This window comes from Mixophyes fleayi, chromosome 1, assembly GCF_038048845.1.
Source record: "Mixophyes fleayi isolate aMixFle1 chromosome 1, aMixFle1.hap1, whole genome shotgun sequence".
NCBI lineage: Eukaryota > Metazoa > Chordata > Amphibia > Anura > Limnodynastidae > Mixophyes > Mixophyes fleayi.
In genome coordinates this window covers 237,398,017-237,417,720 of record NC_134402.1, presented here as the reverse complement: position 1 = coordinate 237,417,720, position 19,704 = coordinate 237,398,017, and positions in this window count along the sequence as shown.

The window sequence follows — 19,704 nt, the reverse complement described above, 5'->3', positions numbered from 1 at the left end:
GAGGCTCTGGCGGCTGTCAATGCCGGGCGAGCCTAAGGACCACCCCCCCCGTGCACCCTTTGACATTGTTAATCTTACTGCGCTCTAGCTTATAATAATGTCTTTGAATCCGTTTAGGATTCCTTTTACTCAGGGTTTTCGCCCAATTGGGCTTCTTCTTTTTCTATCTCTTTTCTCTTCTTCTTGGGACTTTGATCCACTCTCTAATTGGCTCTTCAAGCTTCTGTTCCACCCACAAACTAACAGGTTTTGTTCCCTATCTAACTGTTTAGACCTATTTCCAGACTTTGGCTCCTCGCGACTGCCATGGCTTTGAAGATTTTTTCCGTCAACGTGAATGGCCTCAACTCTCCTCGTAAACGTACGATTCTCTTGGGTGCCTGTAGGAGTGAAAACGCAGACATTGTTCTTCTTCAGGAGACTCATCTCACAGGTGTCCATACTCGGCTCCAGGGTAAGCAATTTTCCCAGACCTTCTCCGCCTCTGCAGACTGCAAGAAACGGGGCGTTGCTGTTTTAATCCATAGTAAAGTCCCCTTTCTTCACTCCAAGACCCATGCTGACCCAGAAGGCCGCTTTCTGCTGGTGAGCGGCACTCTCCGGTCTACTCCCGTCACTCTGGTCTCAGGTTATGCTCCGAATCAGAGGCAAAAGCCTTTCTTTACAAAGCTCTTTAAGCAAATTGAGCGGTTGGCGCAGGGCCATGTTATCAAGGGAGGTGACTTTAACGTTACTCTCGACCTGGCTCTCGATAGGTCTCCCCCCTCCTCTCCTCGGCGGGGTATTTCCTCCTCCTCTGAATCCGCCACCTTGTCCACACTCCTTATACACCATCATTTATATGACTCCTGGAGACTATGTAACTCAGACGCCAAGGATTATACTCACTTCTCAGCCCCACATCAACTATACACGCGCATAGATATGTTACACATCTCACACTCACTCACTCATCATGTGACGCGGGCAGACATTACCCCCCTCTCTTGGACAGACCATTCGGGTGTTTCCCTCGTACTAGATCTCCTCAAACCGCCCCCCCCCCAGCGCAGTAGATGGCGCCTAGACGACGCGCTTTTACTTAATAGATCTATCTGCCTAGACATTAAGACCTCCATTACTAATTACTTTCAGGAAAATTCAACCCCTGATGTTGCCCCCGGAATTGTTTGGGAGGCTCACAAGGCTACCATCCGAGGCCAATTAATTAGTCAATCAGCTGCAGCTAGAAAGAAAGCAGCCGAGGAAATCTCATCCCTGGAAAGTGGGTTAGCTTCATTCCTTACTCAGCATCAAACTCACCACGACCCAACCCTACCTTCCAAGATTGCGTCAATGAAGGGCCAACTAAATACCCTCCTCTCCCGTAGAGCAGCTGTTACGATGCAGAAGCTCCAACAGCGGTATTATGATAAGGCGGATAAAGCTGATTCCGTATTAGCTAGAAAGCTCCGGAAAAAAATAGCCTTGCAACATATTGATAAAATTCGACAGTCTCCTTCTGGAGATGTAACTTATGACCCAACAGGGATAGTTAGAAAATTCAGGGACTTCTATTCTTCCCTCTATAACCTCGATGCTCCCCCCCTCGTTGGGACCCCCAGCCTCCTACCCTGTCCGATTACCTTTTATCTACACCCATCCCTAAAATTACTACCACACAACAATCTGTCTTGAATGAAGACATTACTCTATTGGAGGTATTGGCAGCAGTTAAGTCCCTGAAATCCTCCTCAGCTCCCGACCCGGACGGCCTCACCCCCCAGTACTATAAAAAGTTTGCCTCGGTCCTCGGTCCTCACCTGAAAAGCTGTTAGGACTCTCTGTATTCTGCAGAGAGTCCTAACATGCCTGCAGCACCTATGTGTCCTCAGAGGTGCTGCTGTTATGAACATTTTCTAATCACCTGCAGCAGTTAGTCTTATTCCTCTGTTACATCACCTGCACCTGCTTCCCTGACTATTTATTTCTGGCACTCACTATACACCTCGCTGGTCATTGTTTGCCTTATCCTGTACCCTGGGCATTCAGCTTACTATTGTTTGTTCCTGTGTACCTCTGGTTCTACCTTCTACCATTATTCCATACTCACAGTTTACCTGACTTTGTTTAGCATCTGGTTTGCAGCATTTGCATTGTAATCTATTTCATTGTAAGTTTCCTTCCTCCTTGTTCCTGCAAATTACCTGTTATTCCGTTTATGTTCAGAAACTGTTTATTTCTATCCAGTCACACCTGGATTTTGTTAAGCCTGGACTGTGTTCTGATTATTACCTGCTATTCCTGGATTGTGTTTGTTTATTGCATTGATCCATCTTGTTCTGCAACAGTGTGTTTGTGCTTCATTAAACTGGTATATTCTTCACCTATTCTGAACTACTTTGCTATCATTACAAACACCCAGTTAGTTATAACAAAAGCAGAGTGCACTGAGCAATGAAACTTCTGAACATAGTGTGAGCCCCACTAAACTTGTCAGGTAGAGAGCTTTGGTTCTCTTGCAGCTCATGTAACCAGTCTGGTTAAAGCTATCTGGAAAAAGATAACCTACCGCTGTGTTACAACAAAACATTGGTGCAGGTATTTAATATCAGCAGCCATCTCAGAAAAAGCTTGTGTGGGAGAATCCATCATTTTTTGTGGGGGAGGGGGAGAATATTTTGCAATAACATGGATAGATCAGATTAGTTTTGAAAAGAGACAAAGGGTAATTGCTTTACTACTGGAAGTACAGGGATAGGTGTGCAAAAAGCGTTTAAGTATCCAGTAACAGAGCAGGACCACATTCATGGGATACACTTTAAAAGAGTGATGATTGCTGAAAATGCTGAGCTAGTAACTGAATGTTTAGGTAATGAGTGAATCAGTCCTGGCAGGGAGCAACAACAGCATGAACACAAGGGAATTAGCGCTGTGAGAAATGGTCTGATGTCATGGGCTGGAGAAAGCAAGCATTTTTAATATAACAAGCAAAAACTTGTATACAGGAAAAAAACATAATTATGGTACATGCTCAGTACATACTAAGATTTAGCTGAGAAAACAATTGTCTTATCAGTACATATTCATTTCTCTTTTTAATTACACAAGTCACATATATAAGTTGAACTTCAACTTATCCATCCTAAATATATTAGGCTTAGTCTCTATTTTCTACACGTAAGATAACTATTTTGATTAAGCATAATCAATTAGACAACCACATAATCGGGTTTATTTAAGAAAGGGAGAAAAGAACTATCTCCAGACAAAACTGGTGTTCTCACTGGAGATAGGGCTTCTCCCTATCTATTAAAGGCTACAGCCGCACTATTGCTACAGAAGTCTTCAAAGCACTAGAAGGCCTATTTAATAAGGATCGCAGAGGTACATTAACTGGCTTCAATCCTCCTTTTGCTAGCGCCTTCTCAGGATGGCAATAGCAGGATATTGCAAGAAAAATATATATATTTATTTAAATAAAGCATTTTTTCCAATCAGAATGGCACCAAAATAATATTTTTATATATATTGTGGCAAGAGCACACTTCTGATGAAACACACGTGAACAACCTCTTGCTTTCTACTGTGTTTTAATGTTAGTATGGTAAAGTATTTGACACCATAAAGCTTCCACACAGTTTCTTGTGACCCTAAATACTAAATAAACACTCGCTATTCACCAGCCAGTTTCTCTAGCATTGGTCACACTGAACAATGAAACAGACAGGTTTTTATGCTTGACACACCTCCCACAACCCTTTCTTTATGGCTGAATGACACTCCCATCTTCTCTTTAAAAGGGATTTCTCTCAGCTGCTCTTGTTTGCTCTGACTACAGACACACCCTGTCAGCCTGCTGTGGGAAAAGACACTTCCAAACTATGTAAATTAAATCTGACTTTAGACTATTATTATCATCATCATCATCATCATCATCATTTATTATGTCACACATGTGTGCTCCTTGCAGCCTTTCTCTGCATATTGATAGCTAAATACCTCCCTTTGTCAGGGCCATCTTAACAACATTATGGGCCCCCGGGCAAAGCAGTGCACCGGGGCCCCTACATATATATATATATATATATATATATATGTATAGAGATACAGATATAGATATATAGAGATAGAGATAGATAGATGTACTTGCTCAGTGACCTTTGAAGGTTTTTTTTGCAGGTTTTTTCTTTTGCAAGGTTTATTTATTCTAATTAAGAGCCCTGCCTATGGGGCCCCCTTGCCCGTGGGGCCCCCGGACACCTGCCCATCGTGCCCAATGGAAAAGATGGCCCTGCCCTTTGTTACAATATATATTTTAATTTTTTTTTTTAATAAGTGGAACTGGAAGCCCAAGTCAGGGCTGAACTGGCAAATGTGTGAACTGACAAAGCTGGGTCATGCATGCTACAAAAATGACCAGTGAAGTGGTAAGGCTGCTGTTACCATTGAAAGCCAGTGTCACCGAGCAGCTGAGCACTGTGTGATTTTAAATCATGGCAATTAAAGATCTGTGATATCACCACATATTAATAAATAGGAGCAAGGACTGATGTTATCACACATACATAAATCTATTTATCTCACAGTGTCTAACTATTAAAGCACACTTTCATGAATGGAAAGAATAAAATAAGGAATATTTTGTAGGTTGCATTCATATTAGCTAATGGGAGAATCACAAAAAGGGCATTTTAAATTTTCTCCTTATGATAGCCGTAAATTAAAAAATATTTTACTTAAATATGGTACTAAAATAAACCACAAAATTATCCAGAAAACAAAAAGGGGTAATCTAGAGATAAATGCATGGGCCATTTTTCTTTCTGTATATCCTGACTTGTACTTCCTTTCATTTGGTACAGGGGAGGGAATGTGCATGTAAACTTAGAAAAAGTACAGAAAGGACAAGTTCACGTAATTGAGATCTACTTCGAGATCTTTACAGCTGCAGACACACCTATCAGGATTCACATCTGTTTAGGGTGATTAATCCCTGGAGCAAGATGTGTACTAATGATGATTGAACCTTGCTAATGTAAAAAAGGAAAATACTTAAAATAAATAATTAAAACATTGTGCCCTTTCCCTCTGTATGCAAAAAACAAAGTTGCTACCAGCGCTCATAACCTGGGCCAATAGCAGTAATTGCGGAGGGATGAACAGCGTGGGGTGACACTGTAACTGGGAAAACTGCAATCAACCTGTCATAATGTCACACTGCCCTAGCCTGTTAAACATCATCGTCATCACCATTTATTTATTTAGCTCCACCAATTCCATAGCGCTGTGCAGAGAATATTTGTCAATGCCTGAACTTCCTAAGGAAATCAGGCCCTCAAAAGAAAACATGGAATCCCCCTAGACAAACTAGGATGGAGGTGTTGGGGTAATAAACTGTTAAAATTAAGTTGTCAATATTCTTTTTTTGTTGGTGCACTACTGATGCCAGCAAGCCCGGCAGCCCTAAACTGCTTGGGTATGCTGGCGCTTGTAGATCTAAAAGTGCTAACATACCCATGGCTACTAGAGGATGCTAGTACATGTAGAACTACAAACGCCATCATGCCCTGGCATCCATGGCCAGGGGAGGGCTGGCAAATTGTAGCCCGGGGGGAAAAACTCGACTCAGCAGCTTATTTTAATAGGAAAAAATTAAGGTGGCCCAGTGACCCAGCTCAAGGTAGGTCACTACGGGACCGGCCCGGGGTCAGATGCCCCCCCAGCCCAGCTTGCTCCTGTCCATGGCTCTCTGGGACATGTAGTGCAGCCAGAAAAAACACTGTTAAAAAGCACACACACACACACACACACACACCATGATAAACTCTTTTATTAAAAATAACACTCCTGTCACACCCATTTTTACCCATTTATCAGTTACTTAATCCAGGGGGATCCTGTTTTTTCATCCAGCTTCTATTCCATTTGGAAAAATATAATAAACCCTATATATAATGATTATTCCTTCCCTAACAGAGCCGCAACAGAAATGTACAACCCAGGCAACCTGTCAACTACTGCTCAATACAGAGCGACAATTGTCTGTATTGAGTTGTCTGTAAATGCATTTGACATATGCATGGCACAGTTGCTAATGTTTTGCACCTAGCATATCTCGAGGTGAGTGTGCCTTAATACACATATTATTAACATGTTTTTTTGTGCAGTGTACTTTATGCTTGCACTTTGGATGTAAATGGGTCCAACTCTAAATGGGCCTCATCAAACTGTATATCTGTTTGGTAGAGCAAAAAATGTAAATGTATTCCATATTATTTCGGCATGATCAGTGCCATTTATGTCATATTAGTATCCACATGTTTCTCCTAGATGGACATTGCATTTCTTTTCATGTTTTAATCATTATTATTGACAATCACATAGTGCCTACATATATCAAGCAGCACTTTACAGTGAATATTTATTCTTTTACTTCAGTCCCTGCCCCAGTGGAGCGTACCAGTTTTATTTCCTAACACATGGACACAAATACGCTAGGGTTAAATTTTAGGTACATTGTTATATGTGCATTAATTAAAATGATAACTGGATTCCAGCAATAATTTGTTTTATTCATACCATAATAACATAATACCACTCCTTTCAAATTGGCATTTGTGCATTTCTTACATAATATGACAAGCATGACATATTACAGCGTGTATGAGCTCTTCCCACTAATCTTTAAATCTGCATCATAAGTCCAATTTGCATCAGCTTCTGTCATCCTGAAAGACATCAGAACAATGCACAATGTGCATCATGGAGAGCAAAATAACACAGAAAAAATTAATGCTCTGTAAGGTTTCTGCAAGCGGGCATGAACATTCACTAATGTTAAGGAAGTGCTTTTAAGCAGGGTTTTTTTTCGTGTATGCATAAATGTCAGAATTGAACTTTTATTGCCTTAAACAATAGCCAGTCAGATTTATCTATAGTTTTCAAAATAATGCCTGCAGACCATATCTACTTGGGATGCATTGTCACTTTTTATTTTTCTCAAATGCTCTTGAATTCTTTATCTGAGGTCTGTAGCTATTTCAGCATACTGCAGTATGTGTTATGGAGCAATTTAACACATAACCATACACTGCTGATTTGGTTATTTAAGACTTTCACCTAGAAAAAAGTATTGTATGTTTTTCACATTTCAAGCACACTAGTATTATTTGTTCTCCTTAATTTAATACATTTAAAATAATGTGTTTTAAATATAGTTAGGACTTTTTTTTTATCAAACATACAGGATGCTTGTTAAGCAAGTTAATTTTGCACTAGTGCGCCTAGATAGTATGCTCAGAGCACTTCAAGCGTGCTCGCTTAGTCAGACCTCTTGGTAGACGCCTCCACAATCTACAATGAAAAGAAAAGCATAAAACAGCTATCCCATAACTATTGTCCCTTCATATATAAAGTGTCATCACACTGTTTGCAAGCAATGAAATATATAAAAAATGTGAATAAAATAGGCGCTATTACAAACACATCTAAAATCTATACGTGCAAAAATATAATACAGATTTAATAAAAAATAGTTCAATGTCCTTTTCAATAAAAGTCCAATTATTATCTTCTGTCTCGTTATGATTTCTTATCAATATTTATAAACAAAGAATAGACTAAGGTCCTCCACCCCACGTCCACTCTCGCTCCCTCCTCCCCCATGGGGGTCTCCCTGTCTTCCGCGCCCTCCTTCTTGGGCCCCGTCATTTGCGGATCCTCCCTCCCCTTCCCCGCCCTCTCTAGCTGTGCATTGAGCTTACTGAGTTGCTGTGCTTACTGTTTACTGTACTGTGCTGTCTCCCATTGTATTGTAATTTGTTTGTCTCTGTATGGCGCTGCGGACGCCTTGTGGCGCCTTATAAATAAAAATTAATAATAATAATAATAATAAATAAGGTGGTCTATAATTTGTATGAATGACTACCCATATTTTATCTGGAATAAAGGCTGAAAGATTCCACATCATTTTACCTTTCAGATTCCATGTCACTTGTACACACTGGGGTGCTCATATTTAAAAAGCTTAAAGGACTATGTCAAGAGTTCTTATTTTTCATGATTTTATGGTGAATATTGACTAGATTGCCTCCACAATCTAGATACACCACTAGATTTGCAGGGATGTGGAAGAATCTTAAGGGGTGCAGTGTAAATGTCACTTTAAAGTCCAACCTCATACCACATTAGATCCAGCCCTTTCATTAGAATAAAATGTAATCTATTTGCACTCCTAAATAACCTTCCGTGGCATTACATACAATACAAAACTCAGATTTTTATTTAATACTGTAGCTCATTGTAAACATTTTAAAAATGTAATACATTCTTAACCCTTATGACAATAAGGGTTAAGTGTGTATTCCAATTTTTAAAATGTGCTCTGTGTTTCTATTGATTTTTCTCATGTTGGAAACATTTTCCCTATTCTATGAGTTTTTTACATGTTTACATAGCAGTATCAGCTCAGTACTTAAATTTCTTGCATTCTATCTTTTTACTTTCTAAAAAGAAACTCACATGTATGATGATGTAATTTGATAAGATAAAATGAGATGGAATGTGAAGATTAGCAAAAATTCTTACTTTTTGCATTTGCTTTTCTCAGGATGGAGGCTAATATAATTGTAACTCCCTGATTCAGTGTTCCCCGGGGGGCTGTGGACCAGGAGTTGAGTGACACGGAAGGGGAGCCATTGGCAGTAATGGACAGTCCAACTGCCACAGGTGGCAAAAACAATTTCCTAGCATGCCTGTGGAGCAAGGATAACATAGCCTGACAGGAGAGATGATTTTGGTGCCAGAGAAAGTAAAGAAGAGGGAGTGTGGCAGGATAGGTGGTAGGCATGACCATTGTTGGGAGCCGCGTCATACCTATAGCCACAGAAGCTTGAGTTGCAGTGTAGCTATAACCACAAAACACGCAGGCAGAGAAGCACAGCTCTTCGAAAGTGAGTACTGTGGAGGAAGTCTTACAAAGACTGTAGGAGAGGAGAAGGGCTACCCATCCTTTCTCACAGAGAAAGCTACCTTTTTAACCAGGGGTGGATTGGGAACTTAAAGTGGCCCCTGGAAAAAAGTCTTTGGGGGGGAAGGGGCAGGTTATCATTTTAGATAGCACAAACCAAAGATAAAATCTACGAGTCCCTAGGCGCCTAGGTGAACAATGCCAAGCAAAGTATAAATAAAAACAGAACAGAAAAGTAATAATGAATATATATTCAAGCATAACCTGCTACGATGGTAGCAAAAACCATGTAAAAAGCAGATAATGCAAAATCACACAACAGAAGTGTAAACATAAAAATAAATATACTCCTTATGGTAGTCTGAATGACATATATTGCAGGCACATATAGGCAGTGTAAAAACAGTGTTGTCAAAGTAAGTCCATAGTGGCTCCCTCTATGAGCTTCTGATAATAGTTCTGACAACCACTACAAGGGAGATAAATGCTCAGTCTGTATTAAGAGATACACATCCTTAGTCCCGTAAAAGATTCCTATTCCAAAACTAATCCAATGCATGAAAATTTATTGAAACAGATGAAATGGTGACTCCAGATAAAACAATATGTGTGGCTAAACATAGTTTGCAGCTGTAATGGAGAGGCTGGCTCCAGAGGAGCTGATGTGAGAAGGATCACTTACCCCGCTCCCGGGGATCTCGTAAGTAGGCCGAAGCTTCTCTTGTCACTCTCCCGATCTTAGCCACCCAGATGTAAAAGGGAAGGTTCCGTTGTCTATGTTATGACGCATGCGCATGTGAAGATGTAGTAGTACAGTGTGAAGCAGGACATACCTACCAACTGTCCTTGCAGTCAGACCAAATCCTGACTAAGCATACAGTCACCCAAATTCTGGACTGCCCCAACAGATTCAGGATAGTTGGCAGACTGTCCTGCTCCCTCCTACCTGTTCTTGTCACTTTCACAGCCTGTGGCTGCTGGTTTCTTTAGATCAGTTGCTACTAGTCTGGATCCTGGAATGCTAGAGGCCCTATTTGGAAACAAAATGGGTAAATGAAATTTAGAAAGCTCCAGCCACCCCTGGCATTAAATTAATATCATACACATTTAATAAATAGACCTCTTTCCCTCCAACCAACCCCAGCATTAAACTAATATTAATTCCATTTAAAAAATAAACCTATTTCCCTCTCTCCAAACAGCCCCAGCAATAAATTAATAGTATTTACATTTAATATAACCATTTCCCACAACCACTCCTGGCATTAAATAATTAATATTCATATTTAAGAAATAGCCCCCCTACCCAAACTCAGCCCCACGTTCAATTAATAGCCCCAAACCACCCCAGCATTAAATTAAATATCCCCACTAATAAATTAAATTGTGCCACCATCACCCCACAAATAAAATAGCGCCCACCTAAACTCCAATATTAAATGAATATCCTAGCTCCCACTGATGTTCTCTTAAGAGAGTCACCCTCCCTTCCCACATATCTCACAATATATTAAGACCCAGCATCCCCTAACACATTATAGCAACATACACCCTTCTTCCGTCATACATTATAGTAGCTCCTTCCCCTCCTTTCCTTCACGCAATATAGCAGCCCCCTCCCTATAGTATTCTATGTGCAGCTCCTTCTCTTTAGGTATATTTGGGCAGTCCCTTTGTCACAACTTAGGTGTAGAGTACCTACTAATGCTGGTGCAACTCAAGTAGAAGGTGCGGAATCTAACGTGCCCCTTGGTTTTCACTAAGAAGCCCCGCAAGGAGGTATGGGCTCAGCTGCAGGAGACACGCATGTCGCGGTTCTATTCTGAGTTGTATAGCGAGGCACAGAATGAAAACAGTCAAGTGAGCCAGTCTGGTAATGTGCTGGCAACGAGGTACAAGGGAGAATCCAGGAGAGAGGTCAGACAAATCCGGGTCGGTAAAAGTCAGGAACAACAATGCACAAGGGAGATCCAAATGAGGAGTCAAAAAATCCGAGTAGTAAGGGCACAGGAAAATCAGAGGTAGTCAGAAAAGCCAAAACAAACAGGTATTCTGGAACAGGAGGAAGACGTAATACTCTGGCACAGGTGGGAGGACAGGAACTGCCTTATATAGGGCAGGCAACCAATGAGGAGGAGAGAGGAGCCGGTGCTGTCTTCGGCCAGTGCTGGAGGTTTAGAATAGCGTCCCGTTGCTAGGCAACAGGACGCGCATGCATGGAAGCAGCGGCGGTCCGGCCGGAAGTCCTATATCTGGTTGTCTGGCAACCAGATGAAACAAGAGTGGAGACAGGCGACCGTTTCTAGGAAGCAGCGGGACGGCGCCTGACAGTATATCCTTCTCCTCTCTCATCCCGTTGCTTATGAAATTCTTTAAGTAATCGAGGGGCGTGTAAGTCATGTTTGTCCGCCTAGGATCTCTATACGAGATATACGAAAGTCCAAAATCCGAATGATCTCCTATTCAATGCCAGCTGAAAACTGTACGGATGTAGGTTGAGCAGGAGGCCGAAAGAACTCGTTGAGCACTAAGGCTCGTAGTAATAAAACATGGAAGGTGTTGTGGCATTTGAGAGAAGGCGGTAACTCTAGTTTGTAGCAAACAGGGTTAATAATTTGTAGGATAGTGTAAGGACCAATAAATCGTGGAGCTAACTTCATGGATGGAACTTTAAGTTTCAAATCTCTAGTGGATAGCTAGACTTGGTCTCCCACAGCAAGGAGTGGCATAGGTCTCCGGCGGCGATCCACAAAGGTTTTGTGATGTTGGATGGCTCTACGTAAAGCTGCTTTAGTCTTAGACCAAATAAGCGAGAATTCCCAGAGGAGAGAGTCGACAGCGGGAACCGTGGTGGTTGAAGATTCAAAAAGATCCGGAAAGGTAGGAGGAGTTCCGAACACAATGAAGAATGGAGAGAATCCTGTGGATTCATGGACATGCTGGTTGTGGGAGAATTCAGCCCAATGAAGGAATTGAGACCATTTTTTATGGTTATCAGATATAAAGCACCAAAGGAAGGTCTCCAGATCTTGATTTGTGTGATCAGTCTGACCTATGGTTTGGGGTGATACCCTGAGCAGAATTTTAGATCTGTACCCAGGATTTTACAGAAGGTTCTCCAGAAGCGGGAAGTAAATTGGACCCCTCTGTCAGAGATGATTTCTTTGGGACAACCATGGATCTTTAAAATCTCTTTGATAAAAATGTCAGCTTGATGACTGGCAGAAGGCAGCCCACACAGTGGGACAAAGTGAGCCATTTTGGAAAACCTGTCGATGACGACCCAGAGAGTGTTATATCCGGCACTGAAGGGAAGGTCCATGTAATACTTTCTGTACTGTCTGTAATAAAGTCCATTGCAATACTCTCCCAGGGAACATTGGGAATAGGTAGCAGGTGAAGCAGGCCAGCGGGAAGACTTGTGTTGGGCACAGACAGTACAGGCCGCAAATAATTTACGAATGTCTGAATGGACCGTGGCAGTAGTCTTCTTACTCCCGGCATGACCAGCAATGCTTGAGGAGTGCGCCCAATGTAAGATCTTGAGTCATAGATGGGGCTCCACAAAGGATCGACTGTAGGGGGGAGTACAGGTCTCAGTTCTGGGAAGAGCTACAATACTAGATGGATCAATGATGAATTGAGGTTCAAATAGTGTCAAGCGATCCCGAATCGTCAAAGGACCGTGATAAGGTGTCAGCATTTTTGGTGCCTGGACAAAATGTAAGGACTATATTAAACTGTGCAAAAAAGGATGCCCAGCGGGCTTGACGAGGGTTGAGGCAGTGGGCCTCCCAGATTAACACAAGATTTCTATGATCTGTAAACACAGTGACTGGATGAAGAGTGCCCTCCAGTAAATGACACCATTACTTGAGTGCAGCTTTGATGGCTAGGAGCTCCTTATCACCAATTCCATATTTACTTTCACTGGGAAGAAACTGTCTGGAAAAAAACCCACAAGGAGTGTGAGTTCCAGAAGATCTTTGAAAAATAACTGCTTCGATACCAACAGATGATGCATCAACTTCTAAGAAGAATGGTCTTTCCTGATCCGGTTGAGCAAGAACTGATGCGGAGAATCAGGTGGCAAAGGCTGCAATGGCCTCCGGAGACCAAACTCTGGGGTTAGCGGATTTTCTGGTTAATGCTGTGATGGGTGCAATTTATGGTCTTGGATAAATTGGCGGTAGTAGTTTGAAAACCCAATGAATCTCTGAATAGCTTTGAGACCCCGGGGTTGGGGCCATTTCAAAATAGCAGATACTTTAGTTGGATCCATCTGTAGCCCCTTGCCGGAATCCAAGAAAAGATATTTGTGGCACTACAAAGACGCATTTCTCTAGTTTGCAGTAGAGATAGTGTTTACGTAGTCTAAGTAAGACCTCTTTGACCTGATTATGATGGGAGGCAAGAAAACACCAAGATGTCATATAGATAGACTACAATGGAGGTATACAATAAGTCCTGGAAGATATCGTTGACAAATGACTGGAAGATGGCAGGGGCATTACAAAGGCCGAATGGCATTATGAGGTATTCGAAATGCCTGTCCCTGGTATTGAACGCTGTCTTACATTCTTCTTCACTTTTAATACAAATCAAGTTGTAGGCTCCTCGAAGGTCGAGTTTGGTAAATATCTGGGAACCGCTGAATCTATCAAACAAGTCGGAGATAAGGGGTAGCGGGTAAAGATTCTTAATGGTGATGCGGTTATGGGGGCGGTAATCAATATATGGATGTAGAGAACTGTCCTTTTTATTAACAAAGAAGAACCCTGCCCCAGTCGAAGAAGAAGACTTGTGAATGAACCCACGTTTCAAATTGTCTGCCTCAATTGGACTGGGATCGTCCCGAGGAAGTAGCGGGACGGCGCCTGACACTCTTCTCTATAGGTATATTTAAGCAGGCCCCTTCTGTATAGGTATATTTGAGCAGATCCCTTCTCTATAGGTATATTTGAGCAGGCCCCCTCCCTATAGGTATATTTGAGCAGGCCACTTCCCTATAGGTATATTTGAGCAGGTCCCCTCCCTATAGGTATATTTCAGCAAGCCCCTCCATATAGTTAGACTTCGGAAACCCCCCATAGTTAGAGTTCTGTAGCCACCCTCTATAGTAACATTTCTGCAGCCCCCCCATAGTTGCATTTCTGCGGCCCCTCTCCCTATAGTTAGATTTGAGCACCCTCTTCCTGTATTTTTATTTCTGCAGCCCCCTCCCCTATAGAAATAGCTCTACAGCCCTCCCTCTAGTTAGATTTGAACAGCACCCTAACTTACCTTTCCAGCACCATTCTGTAGCAACGCTGCAGAAGTTCCTGTCAGAGCGGAGCGCACGGCTTTGTAGGACCCGAATTTGCAATATCGCCGCCAACACCAAGTGCAACCCGGCTGCCGTCACCATGCGCCAGAGCGCTTCTGGGTGTACAATAAAAAAAAATATGAATTCATTAGTGTGGGCGCCTCCGGTCGGCCTTGTTAGGGTACTGGTCTACCGAGAAACTTCACAGTAAGACCAGTTGCCAATCTGTCCCTGTTTTTAACAGAGAAAGCTGCCAACCTTACAAAGAGAACTAGCAGATTTTTACAAATAGCTGATAATCTATCAGGAAGAGGTGTCTTATTGCTAGAACTAGCTGCCACACTAGCAGAGCGAACTGCCAATCCCAGAGAGGAGTAAGATGCCAGTGGTCCTGTACAAGCTACCAAAGGAACAGAGGAAGTCCAGGTCTAGCCCAGGCAAGCAGAGAAAGTCCAGCCTGGAGAAACAGAGGAAGAGGAGAAACAGAGGAAGTCTAAGTCCAGCCCAGAGTTGCAAGGAGAGTCAAGAGTTGTTCTTTTTGTGTACCATTGTTACAAATTAATTTTGCTGCAGTTGATAACACCCCAGCCATGTTACTGGTTAGACATGAGAATCACTGGAGATCCTCCTAGTCTTTGATTCATGTTTGAAGTGCCCTCCAGGTCTCCTGAACTGCCTGAACTGGTCAGTCTGCTACATGTGTGAGTAACAAACCAAATACTGCACCACACAACACAATAAGCCCGTTGCCAGTACTACAGCCCATTTGAGGCAAAGGTATAGCCTTGTACTGCCAGGACTACTAATACCTTAATATTTAATATTGCATATAACCCAAGGCACTACTCTGCCCCTTTTGCACTTATAAGTATTTCTTGGTGTGCGATAAGTATCCAATTGCTACATGAACTGGGTATATTACCCACCTAAATATCTTCTTCACATTTGTTAGCATTGGGATTACAGCTTCCATTATCATTGTCTTCTCCATATTAACAGTAACCTTCTTCAAAGTTGTTATTCTTCAGAGTTATTACAACCTTCAATGATAATATAAAGAATTCCCAAAATACTGTTTGTCACATTTTTTTCAAATTCAGGGCCCTACTGATGGTCCAGAGTGTAAACTTAGCAAGAGTTGACTTTTTACATTTCATCTATGTTTCTTCTTGCATCAGTGTGTGTGCCTATAAGTATTAATAAAAGAAATATGATAAATAAAGCCACATTGGCCAATGATCTTGGTAAGTATAACTTTTAACTTTTAACATGGTATTGATACACAACCTATCTGTGAACATATACATTCCCATTTGGTACTATTGTTAATTTTCTTTATTTGTTACTGTCTGTTGTTTCTTCAGATTGTTTTCAGATATTGTTATATCTATTGGCTTTTCATGTCATTACTCAGTGGTTGAAGTATTAATTTATACAGAAATTTTTAAGTGGCGATATGGAAAATATAAGTGAGTAGAATGTGATTTTTACAATGAAGGCAGTAGGCGAAGAGGTGGTATGGCATTCCTCTGTATACTGTATATTTCACTTGGACCACTGTCATAACTGCATAATATTGTTCAGTTAATCTTTATCTGCTGATATATTTTACTATTGTTATTGCATTTTTTTCATCTTGCATTTACTTAATCTCCTCCTTACTACCCTTAAGCTTATTATACCTCCCCAGCTACTTATAGTGATACAGGCTTAACGATTACATGGCTTAAAAAATGTGCCTACTGGCCTATCCTCTTTAACTGGACTGTGTGTTTGTGTGTTGTAACAAATCACCTACAGATATTCAGGTAGGCTTTTCCTTAGTCAATCCCTTGTAGACTCTGCCAGGAGCCTAGAGAGAGGACAGCTGGATGCACTACATTTGAGAACTTGACAAAAGGTGAGATTACCCTAATCATGAGGTATACCACCCCTCTCCCTAGAAGGAACATTAAGGTACCCATCTAGGGCTACACAATTATTGCACAATATCATGTCTTGTATTCTCTCTGTGTTTGTACACCAGTTGTTTTCACTGTCTTCCATCCTTACTATATCTCTGCTTTCTAACTAAAACACTTTCTTCCAATTAATTCTTTCATTTTGTTCCCCTCTTCCCCTGCATTGACTTCTTCCTTCTTCTCCTTCTGCTGCCTCAGGTCCCAAGAGACTCTCCCCATACAATCGCTCAACCTCCTTCCTCTTCCCGGAGCTATGCTCCTAGTTCTGGTACTGACCATCGAAACTGCCCGAGCCAGCTAGCTCCTTCAGCAATGCTAATTGTAAAATTCTAGCCCCATTGCTCTCCCATAGAGAGTCCACCCCCCTTCCATTCAGCTGCTGAGCAGTGCACTGCCTCCCACTCACCCAAAGAGAAACCAGTCCCCCTCCTCCTTCTAGGCAGCATGAAGCCTTTACCTCCCAGGTCTCCTGTGGCTATCCAAGCAGCTGCAGGTGGCCAGTGGCCACACTTGAGACAGTCCTCCCTACCCCCAGGTGTTCCCTATTCCCCACAATTTATTACTTAATTCTTAGACTTGTTCTGTGTCTACCAATTTTTAAGATTTCCCCTCTGTACTTAGTTTTTCTTTTTTTACTCCCTTTCATTGGTGGCCAATCGACAGTTAGTTTGATACCCCCAATGTACCCTTATCCTCCCAGCCCCCTACCCCAGGCTGCCCACAACCCATTTCCCGACCTCTGTATTCCACCCTCCTTGGTACTGCCTTCCTTCCCAACCACGGACCACCCCCAAGGCAGGTTTAAAATTCGATTTTTTTTTCCTAATGGAGTCCCCCATTTCTTTCTTCTCCTGGTGCCCAGCTTCAGCCTTCCCAGTTTCCAGCCATTTCCTATGCCATGAAATCAATAGCCTCAACATATTTATCCATCTTGGGTTTCTTGAAATATCAGCCAACTCCTATTCCCCATGGAAATTCCAGAGGTGCGCAAACATCTGCAGCCACAGCAACAACAGCAGGAGGAATCAGCCACACTCGAGGGGCCCAGGGGGAATCAAAGACTGCTGCGAGCGAATCCAGCACTTTCGTTCCTGGTGAGAATGAGAGACATGCAAAGGATTGGGGCATAGGCACTGGTTCAGATATTGTAAGTATTGGCAAGGATCAAGTTTCTGTATCTGCTGCACTCACACATGAGAGGGAGTAACCGCAAGGCTAATGGATGGATTAGTAATACAGATGAGATGCAACAAGAAGGGCATGACGTTGTACACTGCACAAACACGGCTCTTCTTCAGGACTGAAAGCTAGTTCTCGACAGAGGATTGACCGGGGTATCTATCTGGATTTGTTTATAATTACTGATGTAGGGATGAAGTAGTATATGCAGGCCAGGGTGAAGGATGGAATTGGAGAGGAAGCTTTCAGGTCCTACACTATCTGGTTATCAGTCTTTGTGGTGGTTGCAGTGGCATGTTTGGAAACTAGGTGAGTTCAAGGACATTTTTAAATAATTACACATGATCCATTATATGTTTTAAAGAGGGCTTTAAGTTTCCTATAGCACAAGCTCTTCAGGCTCAAGTGACAAAGTACCTTAGATAGAACACACAGTCCCACATTTTGACGGATAAAATACAGAAGAAAGTTAAACAGTATGTTTTTACACTGGTAAATAGAAGCAGGCACCAGTCATCCAAGAGTGGCACACTGCCTGGATGACTTCCTTATTATTGGCACTTTCAACTCTTGTATATGTGGTGAGGTTTTATCCGATACCCAGGCATTGTTCCAGGTTCTTGGCGTGCTGATTGCGCATGATAAAACTGAAGGCTCATCTATGTGCTTGTCCTTCCTGGGCATTAAAATTGACACAATAGTGGGTTGCTGCCACCTTTCTATGGAAAAGGTGGCAAAACTGAGAGAGCTATTTTTTCAGTCAGGCATTTGGATAAATTATCCCTTCGACAGATCCAATTGTTGCTAGGGTCCCTTAATTTTGCTTACCACATTTTACCCTTGGGTAAAGTTTTTTGTTCGAAGCTGCAGAAGGCAGCGGCCACTATAACTAAAGATCATGCAAATATTAATTTATCACAAAGGGATGGGGACTTGACTTGTGGGATTATTATTACAGGGTCATAGTATCGTCTTCTGGTGGTAAAATTTAGGAGTTGTTCAGTCCTTTAATAAATAAAGCGCCATTTCTTCCCCTGCAATTTCGCTTATTACACATTTAGCTCTGCACTGCCTTCGGCATGACATTGGTTTAGGGCCTAGCACTTGCTGGGTATTGGAAATGTATTGTCTGATGTGCTTTAATGTTTTAACTGAGTGAAATTCAGGGGACTTGCTCCTCGTACCTACCCATTGTCCTTCTCATGTTTGGTAGATTGTTGAGCCAACATAGTAGGACTTACTTGATCCTTGGTCCAATCCACTCTGAAGGCATGCAGGGCATCTTGGTGGGACTGGGTTCAATTTGTGGAAAGTAAAGGTTGCCATAACAGGAATCAGTGGCTCTTTATTCTCAACTATCACAAAGTAGGAATGTGGCACCTGCGGATATTGGCACTGCAACACTAGGAGGCGCGGAGTCTAACACGCCGTTGGTCTTCACCAGGGACCCCTACAAGGAAGTTTGGATTTCGCTGCAAATGACGTGCAGATCACGGTCCTCCCAGGAAGATATCCATGAGATGGCGGTGAGAATCGTGGTCGTACAGGCTGAGGTCAGAAACCGTGCGGGAAGATGAAGTACCAAATCAGTAAACAGAGAGTAGTCAGCAAGCCAAGGGTCAATCCAGAGATTACAGCACAAAACCAGAGGAATATGCAAATCAGAGTCAGGGAGAGCCGGGGGGGTGCACAGGTTAGCAGAATAAATATGTAGGGACATAGAAGGTGCTGGAGACTAGAATACTAGTTGCTCTGGCACCCTAATGGTGTCAGAGCAGGAATATATAGGAGGAGGTCTGATACCATTGGTGGACAGTGGTGTGGCGGTAAGACGCTCTGACTGCCGGCAGGAAGCAGGGATGCGCGTCCCGTTGCCGTGGCGACAGGCGTGCATGCACCCTGGCGCCGCCGGAAGAAGCGTCCCTGTTGCCCAGCAATGGGGTGCTCAGGAGAGAGAACAGCGAGGAGGTGCGGGGACGGCATTTGTCAAACTTTGTGTGGCATAAGTGTATGCTAAGCCTTTCTAAGGTGAGAAAGTCATTCATGCTAGCTGTAATCTCTTTAATGGCCCAGTTGTATGGGGAAGTGGATGCTAAAAAGTGTCTTTTCAACAAACCAGGCATTGAGGGGTTGGGTCAAAACACAACCCATTAAAGATGACACCAGGCAGCCTATAGACACTACATTGTTGCATAATATGTTTGATGCAGTTCAGGGGGGGGGGGGGGGGTCATGTCTAAAGAGTATGAAGTCTTATTGTTTAGTACAGCTTTTTTGCTGGACTGATTTAGGGCATTTAGAATTGGCGA